Genomic DNA, 24579 nt, shown 5'->3' on the forward strand with positions numbered 1-24579 from the left:
GGACCTGGAGGACAATTTCACTTCCCCCTATTTTAATATTGTTGGATACAGTGACGTATTAAGCAGAGCACTTAGCAATTTTCATCTGTGGGTCATTTTGTTATATTCTGAAGCTTCCCTGAAGCATGTGGAAGCCACAAGCAGGAACTGACATTGTCACAAAAAAGACCAGAGCCGATGCAGCGGGAAAGTTGCACCGTTACTCTCAACCACAAGCACTCAAGAATGGCATCCACCATGTACTTCTGAAAATCTTTCAGATGTATTTTCTTTAATAGCCTTAAAACCATGATCTTACACGATATTCAAAACTTCAGAATATAATCGGTCAAATTTTGCTCTCTTTGTATATGAATAAAACAGAGTGAATTTCATCTTTATGTATACCAATAATGCTCCAATTAAAAAACAATAAATAAGCCAAAGGAAGACCCTCAGAGTAGAAGAAGGGGAGCAGGAGAGGGAGCAGGAAGGGAAAGGGGAAGAACTGGGGACAAAAGTAGACCAAATTATATACATTCCATGTACGATTATGTCAGAACGAACCCCTCTGATATGTGCAACTATGATGCAGTAATAAAAACATTCTGAAACATTCTTCAACTGACCTCCTTCAATTTTTAAAAAACCGTGACTAGAACTCCTGCATGAGTTGGATAACTTGCCACTTGGCCCTCAGGAACAGCAGACTCCCAGCACCCATGTCAACATGCTGAAGCCTGCTTTGCTCAAGGCACAGAAAATCCTGCGTCCCAGGGGGCACACACAACTACATCCATCATCCTTTCCAAAGTGGGGACAGGGAGGGTCACGTGGGTTAACTGGGCGAATGGGGGAGAGCGTTAAGGAAGATCCTGCAGAGAGCAGGCTTAGCCTCCACAAGCAGTGGCTTCTGTGATCCCCTGGTGTTCCAAAACCTGTCTCAGCACCGTGCAAAAGAGAGCCTGAATTGGACATATGGAGACGTGGTGTGATGCGGTCAGGGAAGTTCTAAGCACTAGTAGACATTTAAGAAACACTTATTGAATAAACATATCTTCCAAGTTTTAAAAAAGATCCTTTTCCACACAGACCTCCTTTGGGCTTCATAAACTCTGGAGTGAGTCCCACATACCATGAGGGGAGGAATGCATCCCCAGAAGGTGTGTGTCAGGGGGGGAGGGCTCTCCTGCTTTTCTAAGCCTTCTGTCCCTGTCCCTCAGGCTAATGATCCTTGCATGACCCTGGGCTGAGCTCTTCTTTCTCCACCCTTCTGAATACACTTCTGCTTGGCTGTGGCCTTGCAGTTTGGTGGGAATGGAAGCTTTGAAACCAGTCTAGAAAACCAGGATCAGTCCTGCTCTTCCCTTGGTGTTGAAGGTTGAACACCTGAGAAACACCAAGGCAAGAGCAAAAAGTTCTATTTAAAGGATAGAACAGAGAGAGAGAGAGACTCCTCCAGAGGGGGCCCAGAGCTGGGGCCCCAGACAGTGGGAGTGCCCTGCCCCTGGATTTCAGGTTTCCTTTCTTCTCCTGCTCCCTCCTCCCATTCTGCCTACTTGGTGACCAAAAGCCCAGAGAGGAGCTGCCCAGGAGGTACCTCTCCCCATTTTCCACACCTTCTCAGAAAGAATGGAAGCCACCCAGGGGCACTCACTAACAAGCCCTTGCTGGGAGGAACACTTCCCCGGAGGAAGATGACCTTGGAAACTGGGGAGGAAAGGGAAGTGCTCTGGAAATTGCCTTTTATTTCCTTTTGAATCAGCCTCCACCTCCCAGATCTGATCCTTCATTGTCTATACTGACTGTCCTTTACCCGTCTCAGTATCAGGGAAGTGGCTTTTCTCATTCCAGAGTCTGCTAGTCCATTTGTTTGGTCTGGGGCTGTCTTAGGCTTTTGGGTGATCCCCCCTCCTCACCTCCCCCCCCCCTCTGCCCCCTGCAGGGGTGACTCCAGGCACCTCATCTGTATCCACATCTCCTTGCTTCCCCTCATGAAACTGAAATTCTCTACTCAGATCTAAATGTTCGACTTGTATCACATAAAATATTTTGAAAATCTATCTTCTTGTTCTAAGCCATCGAGTAGTGTTGCATCCTTATTCCGATATTCTGTTTCTTGCCCATATGAGCCAAAGAATGGATAAGATCTCAGTATCATTTCAAAATGATTAATAAGCACGTGGAAAAGGAAAAGGATGAGGTCAGACATCTGTGAGCCACGAGCAGGCATCTTCCCTTCAAGGTCGATGAGACCGTCAAATGGCTCCTGGAGTCCAGACACAGGCCAGGTACACACTTTTTAAATCAGGCCATTGCACACGAAAAGAACCACCACCACGTCAGAATAGAGACGGAGAATTTTCAGAAATGAAATCCATGTGGAGCCCACACCAAGGTCGCTAGCAGCCTGCAGCCTGCCTTCCTCCTCAGGGCTGGTGCACGGGGTGACGGAGCTGGGAACGGAGAACAGCAGAAGGCGGCAGCCACCCAAGCCAGAGCGTGTGGTGGAGTGAAGCAGGTGGGGGTTCAGAGGAGAGCCTGAGCCTGCAGGGACAGAAAACACACAGGGATCTACCTGGCAGCACGGGGACAGCTAGGGAAGCCAGGGGTCAATGCCTCCGCCAGACTCCGTTAAGTCCCCCAGAAAGGACTCGTTTGCAGGTCAGAGCAGAGCTCTTCTTTTGCTTCCTTGCTCTCTCTAGGGGACAGGAGCCAGTGTGACAACCAGGAGATAACGTGACTCACAGTCCCACATCGTCTCTGTTCTGCAGTCTGCCTATCCATCCAACCCCAGGTGAATTTGTTGGCTTGTAAGAAAGGCAAATATCTCAGATCTTCACAGCTTTTAACTTAACACTCGTAACACTTGGTTGTCATGCATTCAAGCAGACTTTTCACAAAAATTAGATAAAATTTATTTAAATAAATTAGATCACACATGGTCTCATTGGTCATTCAAGTGCATGGAGCCTCCTTTTCCACCCAATTTTAAAAAATGATTATAATTAACATCATCATTTAAATGTACTCTTGGAAGGATAAATAAAAAGTTTAAGCTTGAACGCTTGAAAATGGCACACCAAGGCAAGTGTTCTGTGTGACGGCTGCATCTGCTCTCAAGAAGAGATGGCCATGATGAACACCTGGACTCCCACAGCTGACAACGTTAGATAGAAGTTTGTACTCAGACATAAATAAACACACATGACTGGAGAATTCTGAATAAGACTGACGGACTCTGTAATGTCAATATCCTGGCTGTGATATTAAATATAGTGGTCAAGCCTTATCCCTGGGGAGCCAGGAATGTGCGCAGGAGATCTGTGTTATTTCCTATAATTGCATATGATTCTCTAGTTATCTGAATAAGAATTTCAATTGAGAACTAATAAGATCACTTTAACTAAGGCCTTTGAATTTAAAGAAATCATATATCTTATTATCCTAAGATTATCACCTATGTTCTATATTTATATAATTTCCATTTTGAAAATTCCAGAAACGCTGGGTACTATTAGCCCAGTCCCATACAGGTTGGTACAAATGGCCTTTATTTGATTTCTAAATATCAACATACAGAGAATATGTGAATCAGGTTTGTCCACATGAGCTGACTTGAGAGCAAGCTTTGAGGACATGGGCACCCTGGTGTGGGTTGTAACAGCATCACACCTTGTATCTCTGCAAGACTGAATGTCCTCACCCTTATCCAGACCACCTACACAAAGAGTTATTTCAAGTTTATGTATATGAAATGGCAGTTAATTATTGGTGTGACCAAGCCTCTAGGAAGTTCTAAGTTAAATTTCTATGATTCTCGGTCACAAAATTATTCAATCACAGCTCTTCTAATTAATGGGGAATCTCTAAATATTTGTAATCTCTACTTCCAAGACATTTAAAGGGAAGAGGCTAAATCTTCTCTATTCTGGGAAGGCATGCAGAATGTTCTGTTGAGGTCACAGCAATATCTAAAATTTCTCTTCTATTCAGGAAGATGCTCCACAGTTAGCTGGGTATGACAGCTGCCCCTTTTCTGTATCATTTAGATAGGCAACACTTGTCTGATTTACCAAAGTGATTTCTGTATTTAGCTTTTGAATCAGAAATAGAATCTCCAGACAGTGGGCCACGTGGTGGCCACTCATTTTCATAGACAGATCTTTGGATCTTCGCAACTGTGATAATATTTTGGTCTCTGAGGTATAGCACATAAAATCGTGGAGCAATGGAAGTCTGTTTATTTTATCTCCCTGGAACTGAAAACACATCTGATAACAAGACGTGTTCGGTTCCTCCAGTAGATGTCGCTCTTACACTTCTCCAAGAACCTAGAAAATAACATTAGGCAATGATTTTTTAACAAGTGTTTTCTATAGATGTTTAGTGATACATTCCCCTTTCTCAGCTTCATGTGCTTTTGGAAAAATCAATGTCAATTCATGTTATTGTTAGAAAAATGTTTTTCTACTGTTTACACACAAATAAAATTTGATTATGATTCTTATGATTCCAAAGACTAGAGGAGTTTCAGTTATTATCGACCCTGACCAAAACCTCACAAGAGCTGCTCTGCAGGTAGTAGTGGGCAACCTCTATTCCCACAACACTGAAGGGCAAGAGGGCAAATCCCTTATGTTCTGGGAAGCTGTGCAGAAGGTGCCGTTTGGGTAACATTGAGTCTGAGATCAAACTCAGTGGTGCTGCAGCACTGGGGGGAAAGCATGTGTTGGCAGCCTCAGAGTAGCAACTGTAGTCTCCCTGCAGTGGAGCAAACCTGTCCTGAGTTAAGGGCTTTCTCTCTCCTTCTCTAGAGGAAAGATGGGCGGCTCGCTCAGCTGCATCATATAAATTCTGAGATTCATAATTACATATTTCCTCTCTAGTGGTACAAATCTCTGGTACACACAGGGTGCATCTGGCTCTGTCCATGTACCCAGGGCAGGGGTAGGGGATGTGGGGAACTGATGATAAGATTACAATGTAAGCGAATAATTTGTCTGTTCTCGGATCCAAAAACTGTTAGGGATAAATAGAGATATAAACACTGAGTGATTACTTCTTGATTTTGTACTCTTGATAGAGTAGCATTTCTTTGAAGGACTTCTTCGGCTGCCAATTCTGCTCTCTGAAATGATTTTGTAAACAATGATAAAAAGGGACAACAGGAATCAAAATGAATCAAATGTCCCTAGATAATGGAGACTGAATGTTAAACTATAAAGCCCAAATATTCCACTGCTCTCTGTGAAACAAACATGTCTCTAAAATAAAGAGGCTGTCCTCTCCCACCCTGCTTCCTTTATGTTAGTTTGCACTAAATGCTGACTGAGACCATGTTGAAAGACAATGCCTCAAGGTACTCTTCCCCCAAGCAAGGCTATTCCTAATCCCACAAATCTGCAAAATTCCTGATTGCTCCCATCATTTTACATGACAGGCGACAAATTTGATGGAGGTTAAGGGAGATAATGAAAATCCAGCATCTACAACTGTAAACCTAAAATGGGGTCTGCATCGCTTCAAAGTCAAGCTCCTTACATTACAAAATGAAACCCTGTTCCTAAACGCAATGTGAAACCAGTTTCCATATCTGAGTTATTGGTGGCCTTCATGTTGGTTTCCATTGCATATGCCTGGGCTCAGAAGCCAAGTAATTTGTATGACATCTGCCTCAATAGTTTATCTTGATTTAATAAAACATTTTTTACTAATAAATTTTGGAAACATTTTTTTCAGGAAGTCAATATGAGAACAGAATATGGTTATCTATCTCATCTCCCAGAAAGGGTTTAGATCCCATAAGATCTCCTGAAATCTAAAACAGTCTTTAAAAAGTACAACTTGACTTTTCACATGTCTTTCAAGTTAGATAAATAGAGTAGCATTTCTTTGAAGGGCTTCTTCGGCTGCCAATTCTGCTCTCTGAAATGATTTTGTAAACAGTGATAAAAAGGGACAACAGGAATCAAAGTGAATCAAATGTCCCTAGATAATGGAGACTGAATGTAAACTTAAAGCCCAAATATTCCACTACTCTCTGTGAAACAAACATGTCTCTAAAATAAAATGATGCTAAAGGATCCAAATTATATTGTTTTGTATGATGAAGGAAGAGAGCTAATATTTTTATGCTAAGCAAATTGCACTCTTCTGCTCTAAAGTATGAAATAACACAAATGAAATTCTTATCTCAGCAAGAATGGCACAAAAAATCATGAGTTGTAAAGATTATGAAAACCGGATGGGTCATAGGGATACAACTTTGTTTTGATGCTACTTGAAGTTATAGTAAGTAGGTCAGAGGTCGTTGTGAAAAGTTCACAATAACAATATTAATGTCTTGGTCCAAAAGTATTCACTCACTGTGGGGGGGCCATCCTGGTGGGGCAGTGGTACCTGTACACTGCAGAACCAGTGGAGACCAAAAGGGAAGCCTGCTACCCTCTCCCAGCAGCATTGAGACACCTCTCTGCCTCCATGCTGAGGCAGTGTCTAGAGGAACTGGGACAATAAAGAATCACCAGTAGCTCACAGTCTGGCATTAGTGAGGCCAACACCTCTTCTGTCCCCCTCACGAGAGGCCAAGTGGGGTAGGAATAAAGCCCCTTGTTGCTCCCAAGTAAGCCACAACTTTCACCCCACCCAAGAATAGGAGCAGCCCCACACACACACACACACACAGAAACTAGTAGGGAACTGGCCCTCTGATCCCACTGGGCAGTAATGTGGTGCCACCTTCTTCTGCCTGAGGGTATAGGAGGAGGCAGCCTGACTAAAAATGAATAAGATACAGAGTGTCCTGCTTAGCCTGTCACCTGAAAATCCCTCCTCATATCAAGGACTCAGGGGAAAAAATCCTCCTTTGAACGATAAAATCCACCTAACAGGCTACAAATCCTGAGATGATGCAGATGCTAGACCCATCTGATAGCCACAACGAGGTGCTTTGGCAAGTGGAAAAAGCTTTCTCAAGACAAAAAAAGTGTTAATCAGGAACACAATAAAACTGAAATGAAAAACCCAGTGGGTAGGCTCAATAAAGAGTGAGGAACAGAAGGATCTGGGAACCTGAAGATAGAAAAAACAGATGTTATACAACACATAAAAAAGACAGATATTGAATAAAAAAAATGTACAAAGCTACCTAGGCTTGGTGATTATAACCCAAGATCTCCAATACTGAGTAGATCTTCCTAATTCTGAGTGGACAGAGGACAGAGGAAAGAATTGAGGGGACAGGCTTGGAAAACTTAATAGCCAAATTCTTTCCAAAGTTGACACAAGAAAACAAAATCAAAAACAAAACCCCATAATTCTAAATGTTCAAGAAACTGCAGACTACAAGCTGGAGAAATGCAGAGAAATCTCCTATGAGTCACTTCATAGTCAAGTTTATGAAAACCTAGGACTCTGCAAAAACCAGGAAGACTACGGTCGATGCTTACCCTCTCAGGGGAAAAACTGTTCCAGCAGGAGATTTCTCATCAAAAAGCACAAACCAGAGGCTTCACAAAGGCCTTTGAATGCCAAAAGAGAAGTACTACCCAGCCCCAAATCAGTATCCAGCAAATGTGTCCTTCAGTAATGAGGCGGAGGCAGATGGAGACATTCTCAGGTGGAAGAACTCACAAGTTCTCTCCCAGCACATTCGCCCTGTGGACGGCTCCTGGTCCTCCTCTACACAGGAAGGAACGGAAGATGGCCCCTCAGAAAGACTGCAAGAGCTCGGTGAGCACGGACATGGCTAAGAGTGCCGGCCACCCTCTGCATTTGAGTTTCTAGGTTGAATCAGTAGTAGAAGCAGAAAAGCAAGAAGGCAGCACCGTCTGATGTAGGTTTAAATCCGTGCAAATGGAACACTTAAGACGATTCTATTGCACGTAGGGAAAGGCATGGTAACAGAGAGGCAGGGAAGATGTCCAGGTCTCATTCACACTGGTAAAACGTTGGCAGGAGAAGATTGTTAGCCATATATAATCCCAGAGCAACCACTGGAGGTATTCAAAAGACCAACCCAAAACACATGGACAAGTCAAAGTAAACTCAGAATTACCTTCACAAAACCATAAGAAGGCAGAGAAATGAAAAACACAGAACAAACTAAAACCCAAAAAATAAAATGGAAAAGTTCAGCCCTAACGTATCAGCAATGACTTTATATTTAAATGTTCTAAGCACACCAATTAAAACTCTTGAGATTTGCAGAATGGACCAAAACAAACAAACACAGCCTGATCCAGTTATAAGAAGTTTTTAAGAATCTCAGTTCAAATATAGGGATGAGTGGGTTGAAAATGAAAGGCTGAGCAAAGCTCTGCCACGTGAACACCAACAGAAAGACGTTTCTCTATTACAGTTAGAGAGAACTTCAGAGCAAAGAAAATCACCTGGGACAAAAAAGGAATCACATAGTGACCCACCTTAAGAAGTACTCAGGGCAGACCTGTGCCAAACACGAGATCTGCGAAATTCCTGAGGCAAAAATGGTGGAAACGAGAGGAAGGTGGGCAAGTTCACTTCTGCAGTCGGAGATGTAATGCAGCTGTCACACCAAACCACGGAACAAACAGGAAACCAACAAGGACCCCACGCTCAGCACCACCAGCCACCGACCAGAGCTGATCAGCGATTCCAGAACACTTATGAGAGCTGAATACCCAGCAATTTCAATGCTCTTGGCCCATTTACCATGGTGGACAGTACCCTTGGTCATGGAGAAAACCTCAATAAACTTCAACAATTGACACTGTGTAGAATGAGTTCCTAGATACAGTGGAACCAAACAAGAAGCAAAAACCAGAAAAGTCACAGGACATTGTCAGGCACTTAGAAACTAACAATGTATTTCTGAAAAAAATCGGTGGGTCAACGAGGAAGTCTCAAGGGAAATGAAAAAAATAAAAAGCTGTTAACTAAATGAAAACCCACTGAACCGATATAGTCATAGGATTCTGAGTGATTCCTATAGGCCTGTATAAGACAACGAACCAGGATGTATAGCAGAACACTAAGATTGAATCAGTATCGCTGTCACATAATATTAGTTTCTTAAAATTATGTGATAATACAATATTTTTAATTATCTTTTTTCAGTAATTAGTGGTAATTGCTGTGGAGTCCTAGCTTTGTGGTGGCTTGAATTTTTTTGTTATTATGTATATGAAGCAGTATCTATGGACAGCCACCAAGTACGGATTCTACTTGAGAGGTCATTGCCCTGGTCAGCTTTCTTGGGCAGTCTAGTGACAGAGGTGCCCACTGTTAGGTTTTAGGAGAACCAGGCTCCTTCTGGGAAGGATTTTATTCTTCAAATAAACACCAGCAATTTAATCCCGCATCTTTGATGGCAATAAGAACAATTTAACTTCAAAGAAGAAAGGAATGCCATTGAAGTATGTTTGAAGCATCTATCAAGACTTTTAAGACACTATGCTGATATGTTGGGTGGGGTGTGTAGATATTGTCCTTTTCGTATGTCACCTCAGAGGGAATAACTGTGAGGTGATTTCCTTTTGGAAACAAAATCTCTAACAAGTTGGTGTGATGGAGAGCTCTGAATTCCCCATTGACGTTTACTTGTGGTATAGGAGCCTTAAAATTCTGCAAGTAATTGTTATATAAGAAAAAGGTAAAACAAAGCTCTGTCTGCTATTCCTAATGAAAAATGAACACCCATGAGCCCTAGTTAATGCCGTGGACTTAAAACATGAGGTGGGTTACAAAGCTGCTCCCTGACAGGTATAAACACACTTCAGAATGCATGTGAGATCAATCAGCACAATGCACCCCCTTCACCAGCCAGCTGTTCTGCTTAGATAAGACAACTGCACAGGCCTCGCCAGAGCCCGGCTAACCAGACGCCCTTTCCTCCAGCCCTGATGCCCACCGCCCACCAATGAGAGCTCACCCGAATCTAGATGAGAAATTAGGAAACCAGCAGAAGGACTCTGAACTGTGTGACCAATGCAGTCAGAAGTCAGTGCAAAAGATGGGATAATTAGTGCATAATTAATCTAATGTGAGGGAATGGGGAAGGAGAAAGATTGAGAGAGAGAGAGAGGTTATTATTTAAGTGGCCTGAGGCAGTTTATTTATTGGAAAGTAGTTTATTGGAAAATTGACCAATATATTAATGCCTTAAGGCAGAGACTTTCCATTTGAAATATAAACTGAATCTCGGAGCGAGAGGGATCTGGGAAATCATCTAGCTCTTTATTTTACACATGGGGGAATCAGGGAATTAAGTGATTTACTCAAGGTCAGGGCAAGTCAGCAGCAGAGTTGGTAAGAGAAACTGCTTCCACTCTGATCAGAGTGTTTATCCTTCTCTCTACGCTGCCGCCCCCAAAACCTCAGGCTCTAAGTTTTGAGGTGCGGCTGACACACAAGCCAGGATGCAACCAGGAGCCTGCAGCTGGCGGGAAGCTGCACCTGGGTGAGGACAGGAGAGCCAGCTTCCTTGTCCTTGGACCCCCAGGGTTCCCTGGCTCTGAGAAAAGGCACTGCCCTGCTGGGAGCCGGAGGTGGGCAGGGCCTTTGCTGTCCCTCAGCAGGCACGGCAAGAAGACCCTGCAGAAGGAGCACACAGGAACAGAGAATCCCGGCCTCCGTCTCCCTCTGCACAGACCAGGAAGCCCAGGAGAACTCAGCTGCAGTCTCAATCTGTACTAACTAGGGAGGCGAATCCTTTCACCTCCTACCACTAATTCCTTGGGATTTAAGATGAAGAGTTTGACTGATGTGTTTGTTTTGGTATCTGTTGCTTACCTTTGAAAAATCAAGTCAGCATTTAGCTTCATGCAACTATGGACAGGAAACAGTGATATACGACATAGAAGGCAGCTATTAAGATAGAGCCTTGGCAGCAGGGGAGAAAACTGCGAGCCCCCTCGAGTCACAAGACTTGGTGTGCAACAGGTCTTCCATGCTCGCGGCATGAGGAGGCTTAAGGACCCCTGGGGACATGGTTTGTATACGATGCATGGTGTAAAATGTTCTATGCCATGTGCCTGTATATTTATTCACCAGTCATCTTGTGAGTTTACAGTGTCATGCACTGTCCTCTCCACTGGGGACAGACAATGACTACAACAGATCACGACTCTGCAGGAAAGGACCCCACATTCCACTGCAGTGAGAGAGACACAGCATAAATCCCAGAGCCAATTCCAGAAAGCAAACTGGCTGTGATGAACGGAAGCTCTAGATGGAGGCTGGGAGCCACTTCTCTGAGGAGCTGTTGAGCTGGCATAGCCACGGGACAGAGATCTGGGCAAGATGCTTCCAGGTAGCTGACTACACATGTCCAAGGAGTTCAGTTTATGAAATTATGCTTTCTTCAATATTCAGTGTAAAATATAACACCTGTAGTTGGTGGCTTAATGTGTGCAACATGGGCATTGTGGGTTGTTTTGTGGCTCCTAAGACTTGCATGTTAAAATATTAACTCCCAGACCCTCAGAATGTGACCCTGTATGGATATAGGGTCCTTACAGAGGTAATTAAATTGGAACGAGTGCATTAGATAGGCACTAACCTCATAAGACTGCAGTCCTCATATAATGGGGAAAGTTGGAGAAGAGACAGGCATGCACAGGAAGGACAACGTGGAGAGACATAGGCGACAGCTATATAGGCGGGAGGACTGGGGCAGATTCTCTCAAAAGCCCTCAGAAGGACCGACCCTGGACTTACCTCCTCCTTGAGCTTCTAGCTGCCAGAACTCCCAGGCAGTAAATTTCTATTACTTAAGCCACCAATTTTGTGGCACTTTGTTACAGCAGCCCTTACAATCTAATCCCATAGGTATGCCAGCTACAAAAAAATGACCTCCTCTCAATTTGTTTTTTATACCAACCACAGTGCATTACACTGGTGAGAAAGAAAAAAAAAATGTACTAAGTTAAATGCATGTGAGAAAGCTGTCAGGGCAGTGAGGTGCTGACCCCCTTACACACCAGCTAGCTCCTGCTGAACCTGGCCTGTGGGTGGTGCAGGCTAGAGAAGAGGAGCTGGTGGACAGGCCCTGACCCACAAGGGCTGCACTTCCCTGTTGGCGTGAGTGTGCTGTGCCCCTACACAAGCGAAGGTCTGACCAGCTACATGTAACAGAATGTTGGACTCCCACTTGGCGGCAAGTCCTTGTGGGTGGGTAGTGCAGAGCTGACTCTCTCTGGCTAGGAGCTCTTCCAACTTTACTTCCACATCCACCTTCTGCCACCAGATCCAGGGGCGGGGGGGGTGTGTGTGTGCCTGGGGGGGGGGGCTTAGAGTCCTCTCACCCAAAGAACAGCAATCTAGCAGAAAGATTAAGTACTGATGCCGGATTTCAGGCCTCCATTCTAATCCCAGGGCTTAGGAACTGTGGCCTCTTGCAAGGGCTTCAGAACATCTCTGGCCTGTTTTCCCAGTGATAGAATGCCACAGTGATTAAACTCTATAACTGGTGGCAATGTATCTAGGCAATGAAGCAGGAAATATAGAGCTGGTCTGATTCTCACTGTGAGTTCTAGCGGGTTCCCACACAGCTAAGTCTTCAGTTCCAACTGTATTATAAGCATGGCAGAATAATCCTCTTAAATCACAGCCCTGACACTCTGACCTCACCTGCCTTCTCTTGCACCATCCCCCTCTCCTTCTAATTGCCTACAAATGGAATCTAAATTCCCTGACACAGCTGACAAGACCCTCTGCCTCTGGGCCACGCACTCTGTGTTCCAGGACAATGGCCAGAACACAGTCCCTCCCCATCAGCTGTACCTTTCAGCACATCTCTGTGATCAGATGATCCTCACCATCTTTGTTCACTGCACGAAGCTGCCCACCTCCAGTGCCAACTCCCTCCTGCCTCTTGCATGAAGACTTGCTGAGCATCACTGCGCTGGCAACCCTGGACCGTGTCACAGGTGCCATGGGACATCCCACTCAAACACTGTGTTAGGCAAAGAGTTTGTCATCAAAATGCATTTGACACACTAATTTTTCACCATTTACTAAATGCCAGAGCACAGTTTTCTACTATATTGAATATATTCTGCAGGCTGAAAACAACCATCCTCTCCAGGATAATATCATAAACTACTTGGAATTACCCTGATAGAAAACTCAAGGTTTCACCAAACCAAAATTTAAGTGAGGACATAACTCAGAGAGCAACAGCTATATGAAAAGGAAACTTGTCATTTGCTTCTTATAAACTGATCCCCCTGAGTGCCTTTAAAATATTGTTTGGTGTATATTGGAAGGTCCAGGGTGTTGAATAAAACAATGAACAGATTGTTGATTTCATTTCTTAGAGAGGAGAATTCAGTTTTTAGAGCTGTCATGGAAGAACTAAATTTCTTAGAAACTAGGGTAGTCGTAACAAATCGATATTTCAGGGAAAAATGAAATTTTCTCAGTAGTTTGGCAGTTTTTACTTTTAAATAGAAAGCTATATTTTTGTAATATAAAACACTCAGTTTTGTGGGTAGTGCAACTAAGTTAGCTAGATAACTCAATAACACTCTAAAGTATTTCCACCCAATTTGTGCTTCTAAAAACTTTTAAAATAAAAACTAGTAAATATACCTAGGAGTAATGAGAACCTATGGCTATAGCTTTTATTGATTATAAAGAAAATAGGTAGACAGGTAGGTAGGAGATAGATAGATAAATAGATAGATAGATAGATAGATAGATAGATAGATAGATCCATCAATCTACTGATAGGAAGCCGCATGTGGTGACACACACCTATAATCCCAGCTGCTTGGGAGGCTGAGACAGGAGGATCGAGTTCAAAGCCAGTGTCAGCAAAAAGCAAGGTGCTAAATAACTCAGTGAGACCCTATCTCAAAATAAAAAGTAGGGCTGGGGATATAGCTCAGTGGTCGAGTACCCCTGAGTTCAATCCCTAGTAACCAACCCCCCAAAAAATCAATCTACAAATGCAGAAATATCCCAATGTATTGCACATAGAGCATCATCCTAGTGACACTATGACCAACAAGACAGTCCAGGTCATCCTATATGCAAGTACACTAGTATTGGTTGTAGGTTAATGTCATGGGGTCAAGGCAGACCCCATGCCCACTGGGTGTCAGTAACCAATTTCTAAGTCAACTGTCTTCTGACTGTAATAATTAGAGCACACTGCTTGTATTCAATAAGTCTCAGAACACAATATCAAAGCAGCATTCATTAATGTTGCCCAATACGTTGGGATATTTCTGCATTTATGGGCAACCTCCCAGACACCCTGAGCAGTAGCAAGACAGATGCATACGAAAGAAAGTTGGCTTTGACACACGAAGTGGAGAAATATATTGAGAGCAAACCAGCAAACAGATGACCCTGCTTAGAGCAGCTACGAGAGAGAAGACTGCTGGGCAGGAAGGCAAGCACTGCAGGGAGGGTGTGTTTGCTAAGAGAAGCGCGTTTCATGAAATTTAATGAGAGCTGAGATGGCTGCAGCCAACAAGCTGACGGCTTCTTCAGCCAGGACCATGTAGTGAGGTGGTTTCTGATGGCACAAGGCAAGGACAATCCTGCCACCCACATGCTGGACGGGGCATCTGTGAGCACATGGCAGAATTTCCACATGAAATTATCTTATTTCTCCAACACAGAAGCATTTGTTATTAAATAAGTCTTGCAATTCTCATATCTACTACGGTAAGTGGAAGACATAGAAAATGAAAGGGAAATACTGAGATGGCATGAAAGGTAAAAGATTCATGGAAAAAATGTAATTAATCTAAAGGCAAATATTTTTATTGCTTTTAACTTATTTATCTACTTATTAATTTATTAACATTTAAAACATTTTGAAAATATAGTAATATTTGAAAGACTAAATGGATGATATGCCACAGCTATACATATTTTATATATATATAATTTATTTATTTACTTATTTTTGCAGAGTTAGGGATTGAACCCAGGGATATTCCACTACTGAGTTACATTCCCAACCCCTCTCCCATTTTTTAAAAATTTTTTGGTACTGTGGATTGAACTCAGGGCCACTCCACCACTGAGCCGCATCCCCAGCCCTATTTGTACTTTATTTAGAGACTCACTGAGTTGCTTAGCACCTCACTTTTGCTGAGTTTGGCTTTGAACTCACAATCTTCCTACTCCAGGCATGTGCCACCACGCCCGGCCCACATTATATTTTTATTCTTCCACTTGTTAATGATTACTTCATGCTGTTATCTTTATATTTATCCTTTTCCTTTCCCAAATCATGACAAGTAAGTAAAAATTAGCAGTAAGTTAAAAAGCAGGTATCGTAAAGGGAAAAGCAATTTTTTTAAATTATTTTTTTTATTGTTGGTTGTTCAAAACATTACATAGTTCTTGATATATCATCTTTTTTTGCTTCAAGTGGGTTATGAACTCCCATTTTTAGCCCATATACAGATTGCAGAATCACATCAATTACACATCCATTGATCTACATATTGCCATACTTGTGACTGTCGTGTTCTGCTGCCTTTCCTATCCTCTACTATCCCCCCTCCCCTCCCCTCCCCTCCCCTTTTCTCTCTCTACCCCCTCTACTGACCTTAATTTCTCCCCCTTGTATTATTTTTCCCTTTCCCCTCATTTCCTCTTGTATGTTCTTTTGTATAACCCTGAGGGTCTCCTTCCATTTCCATGCAATTTCCCTTTTCTCTCCCTTTCCCTCCCACCTCTCATCCCTGTTTAATGTTAATCTTCTTCTCATGCTCTTCGTCCCTACTCTGTTCTTAGTTACTCTCCTTATATCAAAGAAGACATTTGGCATTTGTTTTTTAGGGATTGGCTAGCTTCACTTAGCATAATCTGCTCTAGTGCCATCCATTTCCCTGCAAATTCTATGATTTTGTCATTTTTTAATGCAGAGTAATACTCCATTGTGTATAAATGCCACATTTTTTTAATCCATTCGTCTATTGAAGGGCATCTGGGTTGGTTCCACAGTCTTGCTATTGTGAATTGAGCTGCTATGAACATCGATGTAGCAGTGTCCCTGTAGCATGCTCTTTTTAGGTCTTTAGGGAATAGACCAAGAAGGGGAATAGCTGGGTCAAATGGTGGCTCCATTCCCAGCTTTACAAGAAATCTCCATACTGCTTTCCAAATTGGCTGCACCAATTTGCAGTCCCACCAGCAATGTACAAGTGTACCCTTTTCCCCACATCCTCGCCAGCACTTGTTGTTGTTTGACTTCCTAATGGCTGCCAATCTTACTGGAGTGAGATGGTATCTTAGGGTGGTTTTGATTTGCATTTCTCTGACTGCTAGAGATGGTGAGCATTTTTTCATGTACTTGTTGATTGATTGTATGTCCTTCTGAGAAGTGTCTGTTCAGGTCCTTGGCCCATTTGTTGGTTGGGTTGTTTGTTATCTTATTGTCTAATTTTTGGAGTTCTTTGTATACTCTGGATATTAGGGCTCTATCTGAAGTGTGAGGAGTAAAGATTTGTTCCCAGGATGTAGGCTCCCTATTTACCTCTCTTATTGTTTCTTTAGCTGAGAAAAAACTTTTTAGTTTGAGTAAGTCCCATTTGTTGATTCTAGTTATTAACTTTTGTGCTACGGGTGTCCTATTGAGGAATTTGGAGCCCGAACCCACAGTCTGTAGGTCGGAGCCAACTTTTTCTTCTATCAGACGGTGTGTCTCTGATTTGATATCAAGCTCCTTGATCCATTTTGAATTAACTTTTGTGCATGGCGAGAGAAAGGGATTCAGTTTCATTTTGTTGCATATGGATTTCCAGTTTTCCCAGCACCATTTGTTGAAGATGCTATCCTTCCTCCATTGGATGCTTTTAGCCCCTTTATCAAATATAAGATAGTTGTAATTTTGTGGATTGGTTTCTGTGTCTTCTATTCTGTACCATTGGTCCACCCGCCTGTTTTGGTACCAGTACCATGCTGTTTTTGTTACTATTGCTCTGTAGTATAGTTTGAAGTCTGGTATCGCTATACCGCCTGATTCACACTTCCTGCTTAGCATTGTTTTTGCTATTCTGGGTCTTTTATTTTTCCATATGAATTTCATGATTGCTTTCTCTATTTCTACAAGAAATGCCCTTGGGATTTTGATTGGCATTGCATTAAACCTATAGAGAACTTTGGGTAATATCGCCATTTTGATGATGTTAGTTCTGCCTATCCATGAACAGGGTATATTTTTCCATCTTCTAAGATCTTCTTCTATTTCTCTCTTTAGGGTTCTGTAGTTTTCATTGTATAAGTCTTTCACCTCTTTTGTTAGGTTGATTCCCAAGTATTTTATTTTTTTTTTAAGATATTGTGAATGGAGTGGTTGTCCTCATTTCCATTTCAGAGGATTTGTCACTGATATACAGGAATGCCTTTGATTTATGCGTGTTGATTTTATATCCTGCCACTTTGCTGAATTCATTTATTAGCTCTAATAGTTTCATTGTAGAGCCTTTTGGGTCTGCTAGGTATAGAATCATATCATCTGCAAATAGTGATAATTTAATTTCTTCTTTTCCTATTTTTATGCCTTTAATTTCTTTCATCTGTCTAATTGCTCTGGCCAGCGTTTTGAGAACTATGTTGAACAGAAGTGGTGAAAGAGGGCATCCCTGTCTTGTTCCAGATTTTAGAGGGAATGCCTTCAATTTTTCTCCATTCAGAATGATGCTAGCCTGAGGCTTAGCATAGATTGCTTTTACAATATTGAGGTATGTTCCTGTTATCCCTAGTTTTTCTACAGTTTTGAACATAAAGGGATGCTACTTTGTCGAATGCTTTTTCCACATCTATAGAGATTATCATATGGTTCTTATTTTTAAGTCTATTGATGTGGTGAATAACATTTATTGATTTCCGTATATTGAACCAGCCTTGCATCCCAGGGATGAATCCTACTTGATCATGGTGCACAATTTTTTTGATATGTTTTTGTATCCGATTTGCCAGAGTTTTATTGAGGATTTTTGCATCTAGGTTCATTAGAGTTGGTCTGAAGTTTTCTTTCTTTGAAGTGTCTTTGTCTGGTTTAGGTATCAGGGTGATGTTGGCCTTGTAGAATGAATTTGGAAGTTCTCCCTCTTTTTCTATTTCCTGAAGTAGCTTGAAAAGTATTGGTATTAGTTCCTCTTTAAAGGTTTTGTAAAATTCTGCTGTATACCCATCCGGTCCTGGGCTTTTCTTGGTTGGTAGTCTTTTGATGGTTTCTTCTATTTCCTCGATTGATATTGGTCTGTTTAGGTTGTCTATATCCTCCTGACTCAATCTGGGCAGATCATATGACTTAAGAAATTTATCTATGCCTTCACTATCTTCTAATTTATTGGAGTATAAGGATTCAAAATAATTTCTGATTATCTTCTGTATTTCTGAAGTGTCTGTTGTGATATTGCCTTTTTCATCCCGTATGCTAGTAATTTGAGTTCTCTCTCTTCTTCTCTTCGCTAGCATGGCTAAGGGTCTGTCGATTTTGTTTATTTTTTCAAAGAACCAACTTTTAGTTTTGTCAATTTTTTCAATTGTTTCTTTTGTTTTGATTTCATTAATTTCAGCTCTGATTTTAATTATTTCTTGCCTTCTACTTCTTTTGCTGTTGTTTTGCTCTTCTTTTTCAAGGATTTTGAGATGAAGTATGAGATCATTTATTTGTTGGTTTTTTCTTTTTTTAAGGAATGAACTCCAAGCAATGAATTTTCCTCTTAGAACTGCTTTCAATGTGTCCCATAGATTCCGATATGTTGTGTCTGTGTTTTCATTAATCTCTAAGAATTTTTTAATTTCCTCCTTGATGTCTTCCATAACCCATTGATCATTCAGTAACCTATTGTTCATTCTCCAAGTGATGTATGCTTTTTCCTTCCTTCTTTTATCGTTGATTTTCAGTTTCATTCCATTATGATCAGATAGGATGCATGGTATTATCTCTACTCCTTTATATTGTCTAAGAGTTGCCCTGTGACATAATATATGATCTATTTTTGAGAAGGATCCATGTGCTGCTGAGAAAAAAGTGTAACTGCTTGATGTTGGGTGGTATATTCTATATATGTCAATTAAGTCTAGGTTATTAATAGTGTTATTGAGTTCTATAGTTTCCTTATTCAACTTTTGTTTGGAAGATCTGTCCAGTGGCGAGAGAGGTGTGTTGAAGTCTCCCATGATTATTGTATGGTGGTCTATTAGACTCTTGAACTTGAGAAGAGTTTGTTTGATGAACATAGCTGCACCATTGTTTGGGGCATATATATTTATGATTGTTATGTCTTGTTGGTGTATGGTTCCCTTAAGCAGTATGTAGTGTCCCTTTTTATCCCTTTTGATTAACTTTGGCTTGAAATCTATTTTATTTGATATGAGTATGGACACTCCTGCTTGTTTCCGAAGTCCATATGAGTGATATGATTTTTTCCCAACCTTTCACCTTCAGCCTATGTATGTCTTTTCCTATCAAATGCGTCTCCTGTAGGCAGCATATTGTTGAGTCTTGTTTTGAGATCCATTCTACTAGCCTGTGTCTCTTAATTGGTGATTTTAAGCCATTAACATTTAGGGTTATTATTGAGATATGGGTTGTTGTTCCAGCCATATTTGTTTATTTATGTTACTAAACATGGTTTGTTTTCCTCTTTGATTATCGCCCCCCCCCTTTACTGTCCTACCTCCCACTGTTGGTTTTCATTGTTATTTTCCATTTCCTCTTCCTGTAATGTTTTGCCGAGGATGTTTTGAAGAGATGGTTTTCTAGCTGCATATTCTTTTAACTTTTGTTTGTCGTGGAAGGTTTTAATTTCATCTTCCATCCTGAAGCTTAATTTCACTGGATACACAATTCTTGGTTGGAACCCATTTTCTTTCAGTGTTTGAAATATGTTATTCCAGGATCTTCTAGCTTTCAGAGTCTGTGTTGAAAGATGAGCTGTTATCCTGATTGGCTTGCCCCTAAATGTAATCTGCTTCCTTTCTCTTGTAGCTTTTAAAATTCTCTCCTTATTCTGTATGTTGGGCATCTTCATTATAATGTGTCTACGTGTGGATCTCTTATGATTTTGCACATTCGGCGTCCTGTAGGCTTCTAGGATTTGGGATTCTGTCTCATTCTTCAAGTCTGGGAAGTTTTCTTGTATTATTTCATTGAATAGACTGCTCATTCCTTTGGTTTGGAGCTCTGTACCTTCCTGTATCCCAATGACTCTTAAGTTTGGTCTCTTAATGTTATCCCATATTTCTTGGATGTTCTGCTCATGGTTTCTTAACAGTCTTGCTGAGCTGTCTATGTTCTTTTCCAGTTGAAATACTTTGTCTTCATTGTCTGATGTTCTATCTTCTAAGTGTTCTACTCTGCTGGTAGTATTCTCAATTGAGTTTTTTAAGTTGGTTTATTGCTTCCTGCATTTCTAGGATTTCTGTTTGTTTGTTTTTTATAACCTCTATTTCCCTGTATAGTTGATCCTTTGCTTCCTGGATTTGTTTGTGTAATTCCTTGTCGAAGTGATCTTTCATTGTCTGATTTTGCTGTCTAATGTCTTCCTTGATACTCCAGATCATCTGAAGCATATATATCCTGAATTCTTTATCTGACATTCCATCTGCTGCAGCTGTTACCTCTTCTAAAGTTGAGTTGACCTTCATTGCTTGTAGTCCTTTCTTTCCTTGTCTTTTCATACTGCTTGCGTTTCTTTCTTCTTGGTGAAACTGTTGTGTTTTTGAAATTTCCCCCCCCCCCCCTATATATTTATATTGCTCTTGTATAGTTGAAAAGTCTCCCTTGCAGGTGCGGGCGGGGGCTCTGCTCTGCCCCTCCTCCAATTGGTGTGAGGTGTCTACCACGCCCGCAGACCCCTGGGCCTGATCCGCCGTTCTGTCGCAGGTCTGCCTACCTTGCAGGTGGGGGCGAAGGCTCTGCCCTGCCCCTCCTACCACGCCCGGGGACCACTAGGCCTGATCTGCAGGTTGGTCGCCAGTCTGCCCACCTTGCTGGCACGGGTGTCAGTTCTGCTCCGCCCCCACTCCAATTGGGGTCACTTGACCACCACACAGGCGGGCCGCTGGGCCTGATCTGGGCGCGGGCGAAGGCTCTGCTCTGCCCCTACTCCAGTTGGGGTGAAGTGTGTACCACACTGGCAGGCTGCTGGGCCTGATCCGCCGGTCTGTCGCAGGTCTGCTTACCTTGCTGGCGCGGGCGGCGGCTCTGCCCTGCCCCTCCTACCACGCCTGCAGACTGCTGGGCCTGATCTGCAAGTTGGTCGCAGGTCTGCCTACCTTGCGGGTGCGGGTGGTGGCCCCGCTCCTCCCCTCTGGCTCGACGACAAAGCGAGAGAGACTCGGGTATCTGTGACTCATCCTCCCTACCAGGGGACCAACTGTTTCCGTCACCGCTGGCACCGATGAAGTTTTCTCCTTGGCTGCTCTCCGATGACATCAGATCTCTGCCATGCTGGCATCCCCTGTTCTATGGCTGAATCCCATTTTCTTCTCTTCCAATAGGCGGAGCTGTGCCCTCTGAGCCGAGCTTCTGCCCTCTATGTGCTGACAGAAATCCCTGTATGGTGGCTCCTGGGAGTCTCTCAATCCTGTTAGTCCAGAGCCCTTTCACTTATCCGGCCCCTCCCCCTGTTCCTCCTCCCAGCCAGCCAGCCAGGTCCTGTTCACCAGAGGCGGTTCCCCAAGGATCTGATTACACTTGCAGCCCCACTGCGTGTCCTATATCCCGAACGATGAACACCCTCTCTGTCATTCATCTAAGCCCCAGTGCTGTGGTGGGGTGATCTGGGAACCAACAGTTTAATTTTTCCGGACCCCTTTGGTGGGCACGCCCCCAGAAACTGGCGGCTAAGATCTTGGGTGTCGCCGCTGGTGTTAAGGGGAGGTGGGGATCTGGAATCCCCTCTGCTTCCCTACAGACACGCCCCCGGAGAGATTCCCGAGGTTTCCTGGCTGCTTGTATCTGGAGGGGATGGGAGTCACACACCTGCTAACGTGGATTCCGCTGGGAAGGAATTCTGTCGGCGGAACTCTGGTGATGTCACCACTCTGCTATGGCGGGCCCCAGGCTCCTTGCCGGAGTGTCCGAAGGGAGGGGTGGGACTGGTCTGTCTCTGGTTGGTTTCAGCTCCCGGTTCGCTATTTCATGAAGGCTTGGCGAGAGACCTCTTCCTAGAGTCCCTGCACCGCTCCTGCTGCACTGCGCCTCGGAGGCTATCCGCCCTGACGCGGGGGCCGCGTGCAGGCAGCCGACAGTCGCCGAGTCGCGTGGGCAGCGGCTGGCGGGTCTGGACCTCTGCGCTGCGTGGCGGAGATTCACTCGTCTAGCGCAGACTGTCACCTCCAAAAATCCTACCGATTCCCGGCCAGTCTCTCTTTAGTGGAATTTTGCTAGGAGTTTCTCAGCAGGTCATATCTAAGCGTATCCATGCGTCTCTCTGACCCCTTTGTTGAGGAGGTACTGAAAGCGCTGCCTCCCTTCTCGCCACCATCTTAAATCCCAGGGAAAAGCATTTGATCCCTCACTGTAAGGATCGTGCACCAAGGCTGATGGGTCCTAACCCTTGGGTGTATGTTCTCCTTTTTCTCCATGCAGTTACGCAAACACAAAGACCTACAGGTATGTATGCACTTAACGTGAACTCCATACATTTATTTTGCAAACGTGTGATCTTATCCTATTGATTAATTTCCAATTTAATGCAGCAAAAACATCTTTCCAGGTGAATAAAATGTAAATAGGCATCATATTTTTTAAAATATTTATTTTTTAGTTGTAGTTGGACACAATACCTTTATTTATTGATTTTAATGCGGTGCTGAGGGTGAAACCCAGGGCTTTGCACATGCTAGGCGAGCACTCTTCTGCTGAGCCACAACCCCAGCCCTATGCATCATAATTTTAATGGTAACATTATATTTCCGTATAGGTAAGCAACAATTGAACTGATTTATTGAGTTGGAATTAGTGCCTTAAAAGGAAGAAAACTTTTCTCTTTAACCTCTGCCTTTAACTTGTGTTCGCTGTCTTCCTGTGGAGGGAAGACGTCAGTACTTCTCTAGCTAACTGCCAGCTGAGTTGTTCAAAGCTGCTGAAACATTTGGTGTGATGATAATAGGTGATTCTCAGCATTACCCACGGAAAACGGGCATCTTGCCTCTGCTTCCAGCTCGTATCCCAGGGACAGAGTAGAGGAGGGACTCTTCCTTATAACCCTTACATTCATTCCTTTCCAACTCCCTGCCTTCCAGTGCTAGCTCTGGCCCTCCTACGTCCCAGGGCCAGCTGGAGAAGAAGGATGAGTGTGACACTGGCCATTCACTGAGCAAGCCCACACCATCTGCAGGACGGCCCCTTTCTTGACTTGTTACCCATCCTGTGGTGGTGGGCCCACCTCATGACTGCCTTCCCAGCTTCTATAAGCAGAATGCAGAGAGTCTAAGGGTAAGCCCTGGGTCCTCGAGGTGAGACAGGGCATAAGATAAAGGAGACCTGGATATTGGCGGGGGGATGTGCATGGTGTGCTGAGGTCCTTCCTGCATACTTTCCAGGACTGTGGTGTGATACGAGGGTAAGATTTCAGACTCCTGTGACTGCACTCAACTTACACTTGCTAAAAACCAAAGGTAAAGGTTCAAAGGCCAAATTATTTACCTATTCCTGTCTGTACATTTGAAAGCAAATACAGTTTCAGCTATTGCCCAAAATGCTTGCTATTTTGAGTTGAATTTTATTTTGGTGGTAGGTTATCTTTTATGTGTTATTCTACTTCATTTTTATATTCATAATGAAAGGAGAATTCAGGATTTTTATCCCCAAATTATTCATCTCCATCTCTGTATAAGTAATTGCTGAAAGCCACAGCTTAAATTAGACTGCATGAGTCACTCTTAATTCCTCTGTTTTCCTCATCCTCACATTAACTCCTTCAGCCTGTTCTATCCATTCTAGCTTCAGAATATATCTGGAAGCCCTCTTCTTCGAAGGCATTTGTCATGTGCTTTGTGGACAGTGGCTCTGGCCTTCCATGTGTTCTCGGTGCTCCCAGAAGCTCACTATAATCTGTCATGGACTCGGAACGTGGTGGTGACAGTGCCAGCCTGGAGGCTGGGCTGCCATCCTCTCACTTGTTTTCCCAAAGGGGAACCTGACTGGCATTTTCCCAAGGGGACAGTGCACACCAGGGATGTCATGGTCCTGCTCCCTCCCACTCCTTAGATATATTCTCCATGACACAGCCACACTGAACTTTGAGAAACACAAATCTCTGCCGGGCATGGTGACACCTGCCTCTAATCCAGTGGCCTGGGAGGCTGAGCCAGGAGGATCATGAGTTCAAAGCTAGTCTCACCAACTTAATGAGGCCCTAAGGAACTTATTGAGACCCTGAGACCGTATCTGAAAATAAAAAAATAAAAAGGGTTGGGGGTGTGACTCAGTGAGAATGAGAAGCACACGGTGCAGTTTATGTTGCTGTGTAGCACACAGTGGCTTTGTACTTAGCACTTAGAAAAATTATAGCCTCTGTTTAAAGTCATTTTGAAACAATCTCAAACTAACAGAAAAACTCTAAGCACAGTTCCCCACTCAGCATTCCAGAAAAGTTATCAACTTGGGTCCCATCGTCCTAAATCCCA

Source organism: Marmota monax, unplaced genomic scaffold, assembly GCF_021218885.2.
Source record: "Marmota monax isolate L192 unplaced genomic scaffold, Marmota_monax_Labrador192_F-V1.1 WCK01_AAM20220418_F8-fsc00060, whole genome shotgun sequence".
Lineage (NCBI taxonomy): Eukaryota > Metazoa > Chordata > Mammalia > Rodentia > Sciuridae > Marmota > Marmota monax.